Source organism: Monodon monoceros, unplaced genomic scaffold (assembly GCF_005190385.1).
Source record: "Monodon monoceros isolate NGI ecotype Baffin Bay Population unplaced genomic scaffold, NGI_Narwhal_1 Super_Scaffold_6, whole genome shotgun sequence".
Classification (NCBI taxonomy): domain Eukaryota; kingdom Metazoa; phylum Chordata; class Mammalia; order Artiodactyla; family Monodontidae; genus Monodon; species Monodon monoceros.
Genome location: NW_021703783.1, coordinates 80098328 through 80118524, shown reverse-complemented (window position 1 = coordinate 80118524; position 20197 = coordinate 80098328). Strand labels below are relative to the sequence as shown.

The 20197-nt window shown below is 41.0% G+C and overlaps 1 protein-coding gene across 3 annotated transcripts in view; it reads right to left on the bottom strand.

The window, feature by feature from the left end:
* ANO4 (anoctamin 4) overlaps positions 1-17264 on the bottom strand; it is a 357757-nt gene extending 340493 nt beyond the window's left edge. Inside the window, exon 1 of one of the 3 annotated variants that reach the window (XM_029205408.1) lies at positions 16863-17264. The gene's annotated coding sequence lies outside the window, so the exon portion shown is untranslated. Of the gene's footprint in view, positions 1-16420; positions 16759-16862 lie in introns of those variants that run through there. The other 2 variants (XM_029205406.1, XM_029205409.1) reach the window with 2 other exon arrangements.
* Positions 17265-20197: the final 2933 nt, after the last annotated feature.

Here is a 20197-nt window from a genome sequence, read left to right as displayed (position 1 = left end):
TCAGGATAGATAAGGAGATGCCGTTCTTGGCTAAAATGGGGAAAGAGTAATTGTGAGAGGGGAAGTGAAAAATACAGTCCGGACACTGCGAACCGATGACCTCAAAAACCTTCCACACCTTAGGTGTTCGGGTACCCCAGGAATACCTGTTTAAAGCCCCCTGCAGTGGACTACCCATTTGCCTGATGACTAAAAGTATTTTCTATGTATAATCCTAGGCTAGCTGCTTGGTTTCGCCTATGTTGCCATAAGAAGTCAGGAGGGCAGCCCCGGGCAAATGTCTTCGTAAGCAGCTCCGCTCACTCTAAAGGATGCTACCCCAGCTTTCATCTGACACTCCGCTAGGGTACCAAGCCTCTCTTTAACCAGCTACACAGAATAGCTGCACTCTAGGCCTTATGTGCCAGGGAGTAATACCACCTCAAATTCAAAGGCAAGGAATATTCTCAAACCCTCCGCTGAGAAAAACAATACACAGGGAAGATTGCTGAGAGGACAAGTAGTCTTCCTATCGGTGGGCCAAATCAGATCAGCAGAGAACAGGGTACCTCAACAGAACCTTGCAGTCGCTTTTACAAAATTTTGCTTTGAAGTGATGCTATTAACTCAAAAATGTTTTAGGAGGATCAGCCGTACAAAACTTGATTTTCAAAACAAAACACAGTGTACTCTTTATGGAGACTCCTGGGAGAAATACTTGTCTGGTGTTGGTGCCAAGAGTAGTTATAATCATCCTGAGAAAATGGTTTCTCTTTACTCCTCCAAGTGTTTCCTCTTCCCTCTATGTCATAGAAAACCCAGAGGTGAAGTTTTGGCCCCTGTGTCTTATGCTTAGGTCATTCTGACATGCAATTTAATTGTATTCTTGGTTGTACGTTGTTCCCACCATTTTCTTACTTTTGATTTTTACTATGTCCAGTATTATGTATTCTGAGCAGCCAAAGTTGCTTCTGGCATGAGGGAATATACATATAAATACCTATATATGTACACACACACGGCAATTTTGTCCTATAATCTCATGCCCCTTTCACGTCCTTCTACATCCATCTACAGAGCTACTTCCCTTTAAAATATTGCCTTTTTTTTTTTTTTTAATGCTTAGAGTCATGAATATGTTATATTCTGTCACATCAAGCCAGGGTACCAAGAGCATAAGGTACAATCATTTGGGCCTCCAAAAGTAATACAAAACTAGACAGGATACAGGAGTATTTAATCAACAGTAACAAAAAACCAAAATCTAATTCTAGGTTTTAATTAACAATTGTTTGAGTTCCTACTTTGTTTTAGACACTAAGCTATATATAAGGAATTAAAAGGAAATTAAAAGAATGGTTCATGATTCAAAAAGACCACCACAGTCCGTGCATGAGAGGAGTTACATACGTATATATGTACATATGCGTGCCCGCATGTATGTACATACATACACCCACATACATGCATCATTAACACTAAGTCTACTTCAATCTATATCAGGTTACAAAAACAACAGCCCGTTAATGCCACTTCACGCTTAGTCACGGATAAAGGTTTCGTACTGACTGCCATTGTTTAAGGGACTCCTTATCCATCGCTCTGGCTACAACAATTGTAAAGGTCTTTAATTTTGTGACTTACGATGACAGTAACAGGTTAATTCAAGAAAGAATGAATCCACCCAATTCAATGAGGACTGTGTGTGGTTTATTGTATGAATAGTTAACCGGAGAATGTCTGTCAAATTATATCCCTTGATCAATGTGGCCAAGAGAACAGTCTCCATTCCTGAACAGTTTTGACCACTACTCATCTTATATTATGGAAATGTACGCAGTCCATGATGACTAGGGCAGTTTCGGCCATGGTTTTCATCCTCAATTTTGCAGAGAAAATTTAAATTCTTAGAAGAAGCCTAAAATCCTTCCAAAAGGCAGGGTCTGACAAAAGTTTGGGATCTGTAAAAAACTTTCAGAATTGTATTTTCAGTTTCATGACATACCACATGATTTACAGAAATATACTTACTATTTGGAACAGAGGGCTCTGCATCAAAGATAACTTCCAAAGGTAAGGGAACTAGCCTTGACTCAACTCTGAAACATTTTATAACCTTTTGCTAATGGAGAAGAGTAACCTAGGTTTTAGAAAGAATTCTCTTTAGCTAAAAGCACTTGAGTCCATTCTCTATGTCTGCGTCTTTATTCCTGTCCTGCCCCTAGGTTCTTCAGAACCTTTTTTTTTTTTTTTAGATTCCATATATATGAGGAGATATGGGGATATATGTATAGCTGATTCACTTTGTTATAAAGCAGAAACTAACACACCATTGTAAAGCAATTATACTCCAATAAAGATGTTAAAAAATAAATAAAAATAAAAGCACTTGAATTAAATGTTACACAATTTATAATTTGCAGCCACATTTCACTCATTTTTCCCCACACTCCAAATCATGATCTGTGGCTCCTTTTCTGTGCCCCCAGTTTGTTCCTCTCCCATGTCAGTCCAAATGGGCTGCCAATTTCTTATTATCAGGGCCCTGATTACTATTTGCTGAAAATTCTCGGGCTGTGAAATTGCTTAAGGTTAAAATTTTAGTGTAGACTCTAACAATTTTATTGCTCAGGGAAGTAGACTCCATTTATATACTTCCAATTAACCCTACTTAACGCAGACTCTCAGAGTAAGACAATTCTGGGAAATCACTACTGAATCGTTTCACACATTCCAGTGTGGTTTGTAAGTATACAGACGCACAAAAGTTAACCCTGCAAGAGGTCATGGTGGCCCATTCAGCCTATCAGCTGCACTGACTGCTCTTGCTTAAGTAGCCTCCCCAGCTAGCCTTTCCTCATCTCCCTTTAAAATATTCTATGTTTGCATCTTTCAGCTCCAGTGTGGAGACAGTGCCAGCATCCCACCACCTCTTACCACCTCAAATGCCACCACCCTGGTCCATCAGCATCTCTCTTCTGGACTTCTCCACCAGTCTCCTAACTGATCTATTTCCACCCTGACTCCCTACCATCTGTTCTCCATGCAGCAGCAAGCAAGATCCTTTTGTCACTCACGGCTATAAAGTTTGCCCATCTTTTAGTAAGGATATGTAGTAATAGTACATAGTTAGATAGATATTACAGTAAAACCCACAGTTCGCGTATATTATAATTTGTTAGATACACGGCTAAGTTAGCTATGTAGTAAACCGCTTTTAGCTTCATTATAATATTGCTTTGATTCTTCTCAATAATTTCATTTTCAAAATCTCCAGTCATACCCAAACCAAGACCACCTAACCAGACTCTAACTAGGCTACGCCTAGGCAGGAATTACCCTTGGTTCTGTCTGTTGGGAACCAGGTAAATTACTCAGATGCCACAATTACAGCTGCAATGTAAACTGTATACCTGCCTGTTTTAACCTTACCAAGTAGGCAAGTTTTTTAAGTATACCCCACAGGCAGATAATCAAGTACTTTTTAACATATTTTGAAAGGTCTCTATAGCACACACTTAAGTAACTATTTAAATATCCAATCATGTTCATTAATTAAACTGTGTTTTCCCAGATTCTTATACAATAATGACCAAGGCAAACTGACAAGTAATTATGTGTAATATCTCTGCCTTCAAGAAAACTATTCCTTAGTCATGCCCCGCCCCCAGGATAAATATCCAAATTTTTTCTGTCTCTGCAATTACATATTCTAATCTCTACTTTAAAAAATAAAATTGACTTAACTGAGTTTAGAAGGCTAAGTTTTCTCCAACACCTACAGAATATAGCAAAACCTGCTTAGCATGTCACATTAAGCCTTTTGACATCTGGCACCTACCTACTGGCTAAGCCTCATCTCCTACCCTAGCCCCATAGACTAAATTACTTGTAGACCAGGCATGCCACAGTGTCTTTGCACTTGCTAGTTTCTCTGCCTAGAGCAGCCTCCTCTGCTTTGTCCACCTGGAAAGCGACTCATCTAAATGGTTCAGATGCTACCTCCTCAGGGAAGCCTTCTCTGATTGCCCCTAGGAGAGCCCTAGGCCCTCCCCTCCATGCTCCAATTCCACATTGCATAGGTTTTCAAGCAAGCACATTGCCATATTATTATAACTATTTGTTTGCAGGTCAGTCTCCCAGTGAACAGCAAACCCCTTAATGAAAGCAACCATGTCTTATTAGTATTCATATTCCTAATGCTTGGCCTACGTTAAGTGCTCATTAAATGCCTCCTGAGTTAATTAACAGACAAATGAGTTAATGTAAGAACGTTAACAGAACACTGTGCAAAAGGATCAGAGCAACTGGTCCTCTGAATTTGGGAGTGTGAAAAACAAATTCAATTGCAAATTTAAAACAAATACATTTTTATGGTTAAATCAACAATTCAGAACTTGGGGTTTTAAAGGAGGGACCAAAAAAAGAAAAATCAATCACATCTATACAGATTTTTAAATATTTTTCCCCAGGTAATTTATTCATTCTATGGTGCTGAACAAACACTCCCATTTCCTTCTCATCCCTCAATACTTCTGGAAATATGTGAAGACTAGTAAGGACTTACCACAATATCAAATCATAATTTCTTCCAAAAAAAGATACTATTGGGCTTCCCTGGTGGCGCAGTGGTTGAGAGTCTGCCTGCCAATGCAGGGGACACGGGTTCGAGCCCTGGTCTGGGAAGATCCCACATGCCGCGGAGCAACTAGGCCCATGAGCCACAACTACTGAGCCTACGCATCTGGAGCTTGTGCTCTGCAACAAGAGAGGGTGCAACAGTGAGAGATCCACGCACTGCAATGAAGAGTGGCCCTCACTCGCTGCAACTAGAGAAAGCCCTCGCACAGAAACGAAGACCCAACACAGCCAAAAATAAATAAATAAATTAAATTAATTGTTTTAAAAAAAAAGATACTATCAAGATATATGTGAAGAACTTTAAAACACTACTGAGAGTCACAAAACAAGATTTGAGTAAATGGGAACATATACTCTGTTTGGGGACAGGTTGGTTCAGTTTCGTAAAATATTCTCCCTAGATTAATCTATAAACTTAATTCAACCCTCCCCCTAAAACATGATTTTTTTAAGAACCAGACAATTTTCAAAGTTCATATAGAAAAAATAAGACTGTAAGAAGATACAGGAAAATCCTGGAACGAAAAAAGAGAAGTGAAGACATGCCATCCCAGATATTAAAACATGAAAAACTAAAGAAATTAACACGGTGCAGAGTTAGCCAACAAACTGACAGTAAACAAAACAGTAAACTTTCCAAAAATAGCTCTAACTGCAGAGGGGGTTTAATAGATGATGCTACCCTTTCATGCCACCTTCACCCTGGTCCAAGTAAATATTAGCTTTCTCAAGAATCATCACACTGAAGGCAAGGGAAAGACACATTGTTCAAGAAATGTTTGGAGCAGCTCATGCAGCTCAATATCAAAAAAATAAACAACCCAGTCCAAAAATGGGCAGAAGACCTAAACAGACATTTCTCCAAAGAAGATATACAGATGGCCAACAAACACATGAAAGGATGCTCAACATCATTAATCATTAGAAAAATGCAAATCAAAACTACAATGAGATATCATCTCACACCAGTCAGAATGGCCATCATCAAAAAGTCTACAAACAATAAATGCTGGAGAGGGCGTGGAGAAAAGGGAACCCTCTTGCCCTGCTGGTGGAAATGCAAATTGATACAGCCACTATGGAGAACAGTATGGAAGTTCCTTAAAAAACTAACAATAGAACTACCATACGACCCAGCAATCCCACTAGTGGGCATATACCCTGAGAAAACAGTAATTCAAAGAGAGTCATGTACCAAAATGTTCATTGCAGCTCTATTTACAATAGCCAGGACATGGAAGCAACCTAAGTGTCCATCGACAGATGAATGGATAAAGAATATGTGGCACATATATACAATGGAATATTACTCAGCTATAAAAAGGAACAAAACTGAGTTATTTGTAGTGAGGTGGATGGACCTAGAGACTGTCATACAGAATGAAGTCAGAAAGAGAAAAACAAATACCATATGCTAACACATATATATGGAATCTAAAAAAAAGAAAAAAGAAAAAAAAAGAAAATGGTCAGAAGAACCTTGGGGCAAGACGGGAATAAAGATGCAGACCTACTAGAGAATGGACTTGAGGATACAGGGAGGGGGAAGGGTAAGCTGGGACAAAGTGCGAGAGTGCCGTGGACAAATATACACTACCAAACGTAAAATAGATAGCTAGTGGGAAGCAGCCGCACAGCACAGGGAGATCAGCTCGGTTCTTTGTGACCACCTAGAGTGGTGGGATAGGGAGGGTGGGACGGAGGGAGAGGCAAGAGGGAAGAGTTATGGGGACATATGTATACATATAACTAATTTACTTTGTTATAAAGCAGAAACTGACACACCACTGTAAAGCAATTATACTCTAATAAAGATGCTAAAAAATAAATAAAAATTTAAAAAATTTTGGAAAGAACAATGGGGTAGTTATGGGGAAAAATAAAATCGGATTTCTATTTCATTTCTATAACAAAATAAGTGTGAACCAAAGACATATACAAAACTAAAATCATAAAATTCCAACAATAAACTGTTGAAGAATAAGTTTTATGACCCCAGAGTTGGACAGGCTTTTTTGATTATCCTGCAAAATCCAGAAAGTACCAAGGAAACATATGACAACTTTACATAAAAACAAAACTCTTAGGCCCCAAATATTATAGACAATATCAAAAGATAAATGACAGAATAGCAGAAACTATTTGGGAAAAAATCTTATAGGAAACGTTAATTTCTTTAATATATAAAAAGCTCCTAAAACTCAAAGCCAAAACTCAAATTTTAAAAGTGAGCTTGCAAAGGGCATGAACAGACTATTCACAGAAGAGGAAGATACAAAGTAAGCACATGAAAAGATGCTCAAGTTAAACTATGAGATGCTACTTTCTCCCTAGCAGATTAGCAATGATTTAAGTCAATAGCAATTTGCTAAGAGGCATCAAAATTTTTAATTCATACTCCCTGTGACCCAGCACTCCACTTTTACAAATCTTTCCTATAAACTTACTGGCACATAACCACTCCTCCCTAACCACCTTTCCTCCATCTCCACCAACCCCATTTCCTTGGTAGCTCTCTCCAGGAAACTGCAAGCTACAGCGCAGCAGTAGCTTGCCTAAACTGTACACCACCTGAAGAGCAACCATTCCTAAACCCTCTCGAATATCAACAGAGTCAAAGGAAAGTAACCCTATTTGCTGCCATCTTGCGCTTTTCTCTTTGACCTCATCTTTTTCTTTTCCTGCCAGAAAGTCACCTCCTGTGTCTAGTAGATCCTCCTCCCATTGACCTCTGTGGTCACATGGTCTTTCAATTCCCTGGGTCATATCTCTTTGACTTATGATCCAAGACTTATAATCCAAGTGAATTTTTAATCACAGTAAGCATCTCAGAGACTGAGAACAAAACCTGTGAGATCCCTCCCAAAAGCTTCAGTGTAAAATCATTAATCACAAACATGAAGAAGAAAGCACTATCATAACTATTAAAGAAAAGCTCTGCTAAGCAGGTAAATACATACATACGTATGAGAATTTCTCCAAACTCCTAACAGCAGAGAGACAATGATAATAATGAGTTTAAACTGTTCAGCAGTATAACCATCTTGTAGCCAGTGTGCTAAGTACTTGCCAAGTACCATCTCATTTAACTCAGCCACTCTATAAGATAGAGAATATCAGTTACCCCCATTTTTATAATTCAGGACAATGATCTACAAAGAGACTAAGTAACCTGCTCAAGGTCCAAAGGCGAGTAACTGGCAGGGCCAGGATGGGAAGCAGGCTATCTGCCCCAGAGCCCAGGCTCTCCACCACCAGGAGATATTTTTCTTTAAATCCTAATTCTTTTAGAAGCAAGGTAGAAAGTATTAACTGAAAGCTTGCTTGGAGTAGAATGGAACACTGATACTGAATTCAAGATCACACAGAATATAGAGTGGGAATTTTTAGAAATCCATAAATACTGCTTTTTGTTTCAAGTCACTATTTCCATTAACCAGTTCACAGAGATGTTCTACATTAGGCAGAACCTGTTTTTGGAAGCGTTGCTCATTGACATACATATGTCTCTCTGGATTTATCCTCCCTCCCCAGCTGAGATTCCTTGCTAAATTTCCTGTGTGTTCACTTCGGTTCAATCCCATCTTCCTCTCCTCGTGAGCTGTGCTCCCTGGTGATGTCCACCAATTCTCTGTCCCCTCCCAGGGCCCTAAGCTCCACACTCTGTCTTCCAGAGCACCCTAACCTGCTCCACTCAGACTCAGGTGACAGACAGATCTGTTCCTATCCTGTACACTGCTCTTGTAAATTCTGACAATTTTATCCTTGAGAAACATACGCGTGGGCTTTGATGTCCACAGTACTTTTCCTATAAGTCAATTCAAGAACTGAATACCTGATTACAACTTTTGTTCATAGCACTCCAATGGTTTCAACAGTTGCACTTATCTAGCGGAAAAAACCCTCAAGATTTTGATTTATGATAGACTAGTCAGAAAGTAAATATAAAAACAGTAGGCGGAAAACAATGAATGAAAAAATGATTCGAAAATACGTAAGTTAAATAAATCGAAAGAAAGCCAAAATGTGAAGATAATAGCAAAATCATTCATTTTTTTTTCTCCACAGTGCTTATCATCATCTAACATGTTTGCATATGCTAAAATGTCTGTTTCCTCTTCGCTTCCTACCAGAATGTTTGCTCCATGAAGACAAGACATTGACCGTTTTGTTCACTGTTTCTCCCGTGTCTAGAACTGAGCCAGAAGCATAGTAAATGCTCAATAGTACTTAAGTGAGTAAGTCAGTGAATGAAGCTTCTGCCTCATTATCTCTCGCTCCATCAACAAGATTTGCTTTCATACTCTGGCCAAGATTTTTAGAGATATTCCTAACTCCTCAATCTCTTTTTAGGTTACTTTCAAGATGGAGAGTCATCTGATCAGATCCAATTCTGAGACACACAAAACTTAACTACTCACCACTCCCTACACATATGTTCCCTGATTCTTAAAAGGAAAAAAAAAAAAAGGAGAGAAGAGGCACAGCAGAAAATTTTCTAAACCACTTCTTCACCTACATGAAACTAGTTCATGCACGCCTATACCCACTGGTTCATAAGATGACTGTATTCTTTGTAAGTAGCACAAAGCTAATTGAAAAAGGGAAAAAAAAGGTCAGTTACTAGTAATAAAAGCACCAAAGGGCCCGGAGGGTTCTTTACACTCTGGACAGTGTGTTAAGAGGCACTTCAGTGACCTCCATCCTCAACTCTCTCTAGGTCTAAAATTGATTGATTTAGGTTAGATTTCCCAGCTTCATTTCCTTGTGATGACTTTGAATATCAAACTATACCCTCAAGGGCAAAAGGGATGGCTGAGAAATAAATGTCTTACGCTAAGCAACTGCTCTCTTTCCCTGCTGAATACAGACTTTTGATTTAATTAAACCCAAGGAGAGATTCCAAACAATTTCCAACTGGCTTTTTCTAGACCCTATTAATTACCTCCCAACTTACAGAAAAAAATCAACTACCATTCAGATCTTCTGATACCATTCCCATCTCCCCCACCCAAAGGTTCCTTGTCTTCCTCTGCATTTTCCGCTCTCCTCCCCCCACCCCTACCCCACTCCCTCTACTTCCCAACCAAATCCACCTAATTGTTGACCCACCATCCGATGTCTAGGTTCTTGCTCAAGCCAGCCCCTCTGCCTGGAATGACCTTTCTACTCCCACCTCACCTGCAAGCCTACAGCCTACTAGAATCTCTGTAACTGTCCGCCTCATAACAAGGTCATTTGCACGCAGAACAAGTTCTCACTAGTTTGCGGCCTTTTGGAAGACAGGAATTACACAGCTGCTTTTTTTTGTATTTAAATCTTTCACTCCTGGGGACCTAACAATGCTTTGCTTATAGAAGACACTTAATTCTTGTTTACTTTATTGAAACTCATTTGGAGGCAGAGACATTTTCTGGGGTTTTGCATAGAATTTCTAATGGATTACGTCAGGATGGCTGCCAATCTCTCTATCCTTCTCCGTACAATTCATATAGTCACATTGTTTTGAAAAATTAAGTTTTCCACACAGAGCAGTAGTTGTCAATACCAGCACCCTAGGTTTTCTATGGTGATTCATGACCCATTTGATCAAGAACTATTGGATATCTGTCAATCAGCAGTCACTCAGCTGGGCCTTGGGATATAGAGATGAAAACATGGTCCCTGCCCTCAAGGAACAAGATGTCTATTTGGGAGAGGGAACCAAGTAGACAAGTAATTATAGTTTATAAAGTCCTATGAGACCTTTACAAAGTCCTATGAGGTCTGTAAGAGGACAGACAGGGTCTACTTAGCTCAGCTTTGGGCAGAGGGGTCAATAAAGGTTGTAAGTGTCAAAAAGCCTCTGTGGGAGATGATATCTGAACCTGAAAGTTAGTCTCGAGAGGAGAGACATTGCAGGCAAAGGAGACGGTATGTGCAAAGGCACTGAGGCAAGAGACAGCTCCTTATTTCTGAGCACCGCAAATGTTTTGTTACTTCTGGAACATTCTAGGGGAGCTGCAGAACAAGAAGCAGAGCATAGAAGCAATGGCTGTACATTATGATGGGCCTGGTATACAAGGCCAAGGAGTTTGGTCTTTAACCTGTAATTAGTTCCATGGACACTGTGCTATCCAGACTATAAATTTAGGATTCCACGATCAGGCTAGTTTTGCCACAGAATGGAACAGTCATCTTGCGAATCACAACAATAGTCCAAACAAATTAATCTCTTTTGTTCAGTCAGGTAACAAAATCACAAGCTAAAAATACTGTTTTGGAAAATGGGAAGATATACGTGGCAATGACAGCAAAGGTGCCTTTTTATGAAAAGAACTTCTCAGTGGAATAATCACAGGAAAGAACTTCCCCAGCAAACTGTTTCTCAACTGGATTCTGAGAAACCGTGAGAAACAGAAAGCAGATTACTGGCTGAAAAATCAAGAGAAGATAAACTCCACGAAGCATCACTACACTGAACTCCCTCAGAGCAATGGCCACATCCAGCTGTTTCACCACCGGATCCCTACTGCCTGGCATTAGAGTGGACACAATAGGTGCTCAATGAGTATTAGGTGAATGAATGGACAAAGGAACTGATCCATAAACATCACCCCTCTATAAAACAGAAATAAATGGCTGAAGCACAGGGGGGGAAATTAACCATAATGTTTTTAAAATTCTTGAAGTGTTCATAAGAAAAGCAGTTTCAATATTTAAAAAATGCATTTCGGGGCTTCCCTGGTGGCACAGTGGTTGAGAGTCCGCCTGCCGATGCAGGGGACACGGATTCGTGCCCCGGTCCGGGAAGATCCCACATGCCGCGGAGAGGCTGCGCCCGTGAGCCATGGCCGCTGAGCCTGTGTGTCCGGAGCCTGTTGCTCCGCAACGGGAGAGGCCACAACAGTGAGAGGCCCGCGTAGAGCAAAAAAAAGAAAAAGAAGAAAAAAATGCATTTCCACACAAGCATGAACACATGACCATGAACAGTTGTTTGATGTGACTCACTCTGACTGGTACAGCCACGTAATCTGCATGAAAGAAACCCAGAAATAATGGACACCAGTGAGTTAGATGCCACAAAGCAGTTTTGTGAGCAAAGAATAACACAGTAAGTGTCAGCTGTGTATCGTGGAAGGGGTCCCACACCAGGAGTGGAGCTCGAGTCTAAGTAAATCCATGCACATTGCACTCAACTGTCTTGTCCAGGTGCTAACCAGATCACTTTCTTGAGGAAGTGACTTAACTTCCCTGGACCTTAGCTTTCTTGTCTATGAAACGAGAGGGTAGGTGAGATGCTCCTCAAGGTCCCTTTTGATAAGAAGAGGTATTTCAAGATGTCCCAGGGGCAGCAGGTCGTCATCATACACACACGAGCCCTGTTCACGAAGGATCACCATTATCACATGTTTCTGAGTAACTCTGCTGCTCATGTCACTGTCGTAGTGCTGGGGGCTTTGTAAATCATGGGAAGGTAGAGCCCATCCCCTCTAGGAATGTCTCATCTAGTTCAATTGCCTTAGAAGTTACCCATCTAGTAAAAAGAGCTGGAACAACAGTTCATGATTTTTAGTGGTTGGGGGAGCCCTCAGATTACCTGGCCCACCAAGCCCAATGTAGCAGATATGACTTTGAATCTGACAGTCAGTTAGTGGCTGGGGACACACTGGCACCCGGGGTCCTGCTGTGCCCGGCCGTGGCCTCCAGACACTCATTCCCTCTGACACTCACAGGAGGTCTCCACTGGGAGACCGACAGGAAAAATGTAAGTGAATTCCTGCTGTATTACAATATGTCTGCTTCCTATAAGAATGACTGCAAGCCAAAAGGTCACTCAGCAGATGCCTAATTAAGGGTCAAAGATTTCTATTACAGAACAGGCCCACAAAATCTGTCATTATGCGTTTTTAACAATTTCTTGGCTCTTCAGACTTAAGGGCCAACAGCCTGACTGGAGAATTAAATGCTAAGCATAGGGAGGAATTTTCCCCTTTCGTCTTACGTTATTTTGGGGCTGTGATTTGATTCTCCTCCAAAATTCTGCCAACTCCTTTTACCACCCAAGAGATATAACTTGCACGTAAACATTTATGACAGTCTGGGTAGATTATTATGCTCCTAAGGACATGCTTTTTTTCTGCGAAGCTGGTCTAGGGATTACAGTCCTAAATGAATTCTGTAGGGAGACACATTTCAAAAATGCGGTCTTCAACAGCTCATGAAGAACTTCCCCTCTTTTATACAATCTGTCTGAGTTGCCAATTGAATAGCAAGTTCCTTTCAAAGTAGATCACCATAGCTGGTGTTGGAAGTGGTTTTGAATCTCAGTTAAAGAATGGTTCTCCCTCTAAGCAGCTTTATGGGGGAGGTGTATGTTCTCTTTACTCTGTGGGAAAAAAAGGCTCATGGAGAGGTGGTAAAGGGAATATATCGCCTTAATTATATTGTAAAAAGCCATAGGAAAATTCAGCCAACATCCTTAATGATATGGTTCATTCAATTGCCAAAGAAAGGCTGTATCACATAATCAAGTGGTTTCATTTTGTATCATCCATAAACTCCCCCTCTTTATAGGAAGACCTTTTAAATAGTAAACATTTCAAGATTTGAGGTCAGTCCAACCTAGACAAATCTAGAATGTCATTAATTAAAATGTAAACTGATTCTATTTCTGGTCCTGGTAATCAACTATGGAAAATAGTTTCAATGAGAAGAATGCCTGCAGACATATGAGGTTATATTTATATTAATAGGGACAATTTCTTCTCTCAGTTACATGATTACAGGTTGAGCACTAGAGTTTTGGTTACTAAAAGAGAAGGTGTTGGGACTTCCCTGGTGGCACAGCGGTTAAGAATCTGCCTGCCAATACAGGGGACACGGGTTCAAGCCCTGGTCCGGGAGGATCCCACATGCCACAGAGCAACTAAGCCCATGCGCCACAACTACTGAGCCTGTGTGCGACAGCTACTGAAGCCCACGTGCCTAGAGCCCGTGCTCTGCAACAAAAGAAGCCACCACAATGAGAAGCCCGCGCACCGCAACGAAGAGTAGCCCTCGCTCACCGCAAGTAGGGAAAGCCAGCGCACAGCAATGAAGACCCAACGCAGCCAAAAATAAAATAAATTTATAAAAATAAAAAAAAGAGAAGGTTTTAACCAACTCTTGATTAATCCAACGATCTTCACTGAGTTTATATGTGTACACGAATGCCTATTCATTCATAGAAATATAAATAAAGCAGAACTGGGAAAAAGTAGAAAGGAAGATAATGGAGAATTCTGAATACTGGTTCAGAAATATAAACTACAGGTTTCAAATTATTGAATAGAATAACATCAAAAGAAACAGTAAAAGCACTGTTTTAATGATAGCTGTAATTAAGAAATGTGAAAAGGGACTTCCCTGGTGGTGCAATGGTTAAGAATCCGCCTGCCAATGCAGGGGACATGGGTTCGATCCCTGGTCCAGGAAGATCCCACATGCCGTGGAGCAACTTAGCCCGTGCGCCACAACTACTGAGCCCACGTGCCACAACTACTGAAGCCCACGCGCCTAGAGCCTGTGCTCCGCAACAAGAGAAGCCACCGCAATGAGAAGCCCGCGCACAGCAACGAAGAGTAGCCCCCCGTCGCCGCAACTAGAGAAAGCCCATGCACAGCAAGGAAGACCCAACGCAGCCAAAAATTAAAAAAAAAAAAAGAAATGTGAAAAATGAGTAACTGCATCTACAACTATCTAGGTATTTCTAGACCCATTTCAAATAAGTACAACTTGCTAGGGTTGCAAGCAAAATTGGTTACAAGGCACAGCAGCTAAATAAACACACACACAAAACGCAAAAAATGTTGCAGTGACTTCATCACATCAAGAGGCTAAGAGTTACTGGCTCCACTCAGCACAGCTTTTACGGATATTTTCTGCAGTGACTGTGTATGCTGCCTTCAGAGACTCTACAAAGGAATTAACCTGACACCATGTTGTGAGACAAGCAAATGCTAAAGAATGCATTCTCCCAATTCAAAGAAATTCCCAAAGGCGGTTATCTGGAGGGGGCGTGGAGGGAAAATCGGGGAAATCCCTACCAAGAGGGGCGGGGGGGGGGGGGGGGCTAGCTAGAGAATGCAAAGCAGTATCTCAAATTTTTCTCCTCTCTAAATGAGCACGCTACAACTATTGAAAATATGTACACTTAACAGTCACAAGTAAACAGTACATTTGTGTATATGCTTGCATATATACAATTCTGATTGCATGGGTGAATATTCTGCTCAGTAAAATAAAGGAAGCCCACTGAATTTCCTCTCTCAAAGCTAAAGCTGCTACTAATTAAAACAAAATATTTTCTAAAGGCATCTGAAATGGCCTGCAGTGTGAAATGCGGAGTCTATTTCCATGACACCCAAGCTGACTCTCTTTCCATCTTGATGAATTCGTCAAGTTGAGTTGCCAAGCACCTGATAAAAACCCTTGCGATTGGAGGAAAAAAATTAATCAAACACCAGTAGAAATGAAAGTAAACAACGAAACATTAGAATCAAAGGAAGCAGAGAAGTCAGCCAGTCAAATGACAACGCTGCTCCCAGCCATAACTGAGTGTAGGGAAGTGTCGATATTAGAACAGCTAATCCAAACAATGATGAAAGTACTTCAGACATTATTTAATGATTCAGAGTTTACAATATGCAAGGATCCTAATTTTTGGTTGTTGCTGTTGCTGTTAACCTATTTGCTGGTTTCACTATGAAGCTGGGTGATAATGTAAACATCTGCAATTCTTGTTCTTTGTTTTAATGTATGCTTTCATGCATTTAAAGAACCCTCCACCCAAAACAACCAAATTATCTACTTTGGACCCAGGGAACAGGATAAAAGCATATGCCTGATGTCATCACCACTATTTTGAGAAAAATCCACACAGTGGAAACAAAAGTAGTAAGAAAGAGCAAGACAGTTAAGGAACTTTACATTCCAAACTCCCAGTCAACAGGGAGAAAGACCAGAAATTTCACTCCACATTTTACCCTCCCTGGAGTTAAATGGACCACAACTGGAAAATCCACACAAAATCCAATAAAATAACCCATCTCCAGTCCAAGACCGGAAAATAACCAAGCAGAATTAGAACTGTGAAGCTTATTCTGTAGAAAGCTACGTTGACCAAAATAATCCAACACACCTGCTACCAAAAAAAAAAAAAGGAAAAGGAAAGTAAAGACATCTCCCTGTGAGAAGAGACTCCCCTTCAACCCCAGGTTTCACAAAGTGAGAACTATACTAAAATGTTCTTGACTTGTTTCCTTTGGGCTTCAAGGGGCAGCCAGCAATTGAAGTTGTCGTGCTCTCTGCAGCACGCCTCGGGAGACCAGGTGAAAAATTAGAACACGAGTCTAAGAGTAAATGCCCTGGAACAAACAGTCTGCCTGATGTCACTGCAACACGCATGTTCTTCCTCTGAAACATGCTTATTTTCTCTTAGGAAAGTCTAACCATTCCAACAGTCTCAAAGCCTTTTATCTCCCAGAAGGAGGATTGAAACTATGTTGTCAACTCAGAAACGTGCCCTCTCATCACTGCCCTACCACCCTCTGAAGAGGATGGAAGACACAGTTTGCAGAACAGGCACCCTGAGATTCCAAAGGGAAAGAAGCAATGAGGTCATGCAGTCTACTCCGCCAGCCAGCGCAGGGCTCCTCCCGCAGCCACAAATGCTACTGCCCAAGTTGTAAAGCCCACAAGAAAGATACAGGGCCATTCTGGACCCACAGGCAGGTGCTTTACGGCGCCACTGCCCACAGCCGACTCCGACATAACTCACACGCATGCTGTCTTCACCGGCAAAGATGAAATAGTTTGCTAGGTGGGCCGATCAGCCCGGCCCTTCCGGATTCTGAGAAGTGCACCTCAGCACGCCGAGGATTCATCTTGCCCAAATTTGTCAATCACCCTCCACAGATCACCTGCACACTGCTGCAGTTTACCATCGTGCACACATTTCCCTGCCCGCCGCTTCAAGGACAAAGAGAGCGCTTATGCTTCCATCACAGGCGAGGAGCTCAGGTTTATGGAAACAATAAAATAAAATGAAAAGACAAACAATCCAGACACATGGCCCCCGGCATTTTCGTTAGCTGGATCACCCCAGACGTGGATCCAGGAAAACAGGAGAAACGCAGAGAGAAGGTCACTAAGCTTAGCTGGGAAGAGAGCTAGCGTTCACTTCACTGCAGCAGGGCTGCTCATTGAATGCAAGCACTTACCATAAAAATAGAAAGAGTCAACAGAAGGAGAAGGGATCCTTCCTCAGTGTCGTAGGCAGAAAGAAATCCACCGCGGAGCTCCAGACACGGGATGAAGCCAACAAAGTGATGAAAGACGGTAAAACCAACACACACAAGTCCTTCTCAGCCTCCCCTCGGGCCCACATGCAGTTGTTTGTGCTGTGAAAACCCTGAGAAGTCGGGAACAGGACTCTCCCGGCAAGCCCGAACGCAAGCAGCCTGGTGGATTTCAGAGCATCACGCCCAGGGCTCTCCTCCCCCGGGGGGGCAGGGGCAGCATCACTGGGGGAGGCTGGGCAGCAGGCAGGGGTCGGGAAGGTGAGAAGAGGGGTGGAAAGGAGCCTCTTTGGAGTGTGAGGAACTGCCAGCGAGAATATCAGTATTCCCTATCAGTTATTGCCAGCGACCAATCAGCCCAGCCAAGGGGCCGTGTCAGTGTGACAAGAGAGCAGCAGATGACAGCCGGTTCTCAGAGAGGCAGGACAGCCCCCTGCCTCCACCGGAGTCTGGCAGGATTGGCAGCTTACCCTCCTCTGCCCAGTTGCTGATAATACTTGCTTTGTTATTAAAAATAAGACCCAAACCCCACAGTTATACCAACCACTCAGGAAGTTTCCTAAGCATCCCACCGCATCTCTGCAAGAAGCCGGACCCAAAACCCATCCTAAATGATTATCTAGTGGCATTTCACAGACCAGACAGCCCTGATGATGTGCGCAGAGAGGTCACCACGAGTACAATAATGACGCTTTGGACGTGGGCTGCTTTATGCCCAAGGCACAGGATGAAATACCAGGGACCGGGATCCCTGTTTCACAGGTGAGACATTTAGACAGAAAAGGGTTAAAGGTCTCTCTGAAATCTGTCTCTCAGTTTCAGTATATTTTCTTGTATAATATATGTATAGAAGTACTTGTTAGAGACAGTTTATAAAGATAGTAACATTTGTTTTTGAGGTTTCTTATATCACCCATAAGACAGAATATGTGGACTTGGGTAAAAATCCTTGTATAATAATTCACAGGCACACTGAAGTTTGAAAAACTCTGAGCTAGACTAATGAAAGAGGCAAAGAAGCAAATTCTTTAGTAGTGACTAAGCAGAGATTATTATACTTTTCCTGCCTGCCTTTCTCCCCATTCTATTTTAATATTGAAACTGTAACCTCATTATGTATGTATTAATTTGGTTTTGGCTGTGATGATTAAATTAAATACGGGAGTAGGTTCTAGAGTTAATGCCAGTTGAATTGGATTTCACAGTAAAACTTCAGAACTGTGTACCTTGGGGAGATTGTCTTGGGTCATCTTTTGATCTTTGCAAGAAATATGAACTCCTTGTGCTAGCCAAGAGTTAATAGGAAGACACAAATGTCCCTGGGTTTGTTTGTTTTTCAGGTGGCTTACATGATAGAGTCCTTAATTTTAGTTCTGCTTTAACCTACATGTTGAAGGATCATTTGGAAATTTTGCAGCAATCTCTACCCAGAGGCAAGCTAACTTTGGGGAGTCTGAATTCTGCGAAGTAAAACGAAGGGCTAAGTTCCAAGGAAGAAGTTAACTCACTACCCAAATGAGTTATAGCAGGAGGCCGTAAAAATGTTCCACATCAAAGATGAACAGAATAAAATGAAATTTTTGAAATGAAAAAAGGACGGTTTTGTCAGGTTCATCCTATGTATATTAAACAAGGAAGACCTGGGAGATTGCGTCTCAAATTCTGTTGTGTTATTCACTTCAGTTCAACTCCAATCAGCAAACCTTTAACCACAGCCAACCATGTGCTGGTAGCACAGAAATAAAAGGGGCAGGCCCTGCCTTCAAGAAGTTTATAGTTTCATGGACAAAATTAAATCTTCTTTTCAAAATTTCAACACTGCAAATCTTGCCAAGACAGAAAATGTTCTACTATTTTAATGTCCCTCAGATAAAACCAAGCCATGAAGTTGGATTTTGGACTCAAAGTTCTAAATTAGCCCTATCAGGTGTTTTCCATAACCAAAACCATCTGAGAAATATAAATGCACAATTTATTTTTTTAATTAATTAAAACATGAAAAGGTTTATTAACTGAATGTTTGCTTTTAGCAGCATCAATAGTTTCTGATGCTGCAAAAACATGGGCAGCATAACAAAGAATATATTTAATAAGGGAATAGTATTTAAAGCTCCCAAAGTAATTGAGATTAATACTGTTTATGGAACAGGTTCAATACCTTGAATACATAGGGTTATAATGCAGCATGAAAATGATAAAACTACAGAAGTACAAATTACTTAGTTGATTAAATAATTGCATATCTATATAACAATCGGGTCAATGAAAACAAGTATTCCAGTCACTTGCTGAAATGCAATTAATTTTTAAAATTTGGCCACTTCACTCCTCCCTCCTCAAAATATAGAAATACCTCCCATTTCAGGTAGCAACAATTAATTTTTTAAGTCGCAAAATATTTATCCAAGTCAATTAAACAGGGACAATTTCAGGGCCTGTATCTTGCTCACTGGAGTAACAACAGTACTAAAATATTTGTTAGATGGCCATTTCAATGGTCAAGAGAATCCGGCTAAAATTCTACAACAATATGATTTAATGCCTTTTTTTTTTTTTTTTTTAAGACTACAAGGTAATTTGAATTATGTACCTATACCTGTCATTTGTTTGAAAAAGAAAAAAAGATAGCTCTTTCAGGAAATTTCCTTCTGAGTAGCATGCTGACAGAGCTGTATAAAGTCTAAAAGCCAAGGATTCTTAAAGCTCAGTCTTTCAACACTGAAAATGGATTCTACTCTGTAACCAGCCCGAAGAGAAAAAGTAAAAACATACCTATTTTCTAGATCACCAAGGAGATAAATGGCTGTGTAATTCCATTTTTGACATCAGACACTTAACAGGAGGCATGAGAATCAAGAATTTTCTTCTTTATTGAGTTATAATTGATTTACAATATTCTATTTGTTTCAGTTGTACAACAGTGATTCAAAACTTTTGTAGAAGGCTTCCCTGGTGGCACAGTGGTTAAGAAGCTGCCTGCCAATACAGGGGACACGGGTTTGAGCCCTGGTCTGGGAAGATCCACATGCCACAGAGCAACTAAGCCCGGGCAACTACTGAGCCTGTGCTCTAGAGCCCGTGAGCCACAACTACGGAAGCCCATGCTCCGCAACAAGAGAAGCCACCGCAATGAGAAGCCCGTGCACCACAACGAAGAGTAGCCCCCGCTCGCTGCAACCAGAGAGAGCCTGTGCACAGCAACAAAGACCCAACACGGCCATAAATAAATAAAAAATTTTTTTAAAAACCCAAAATTT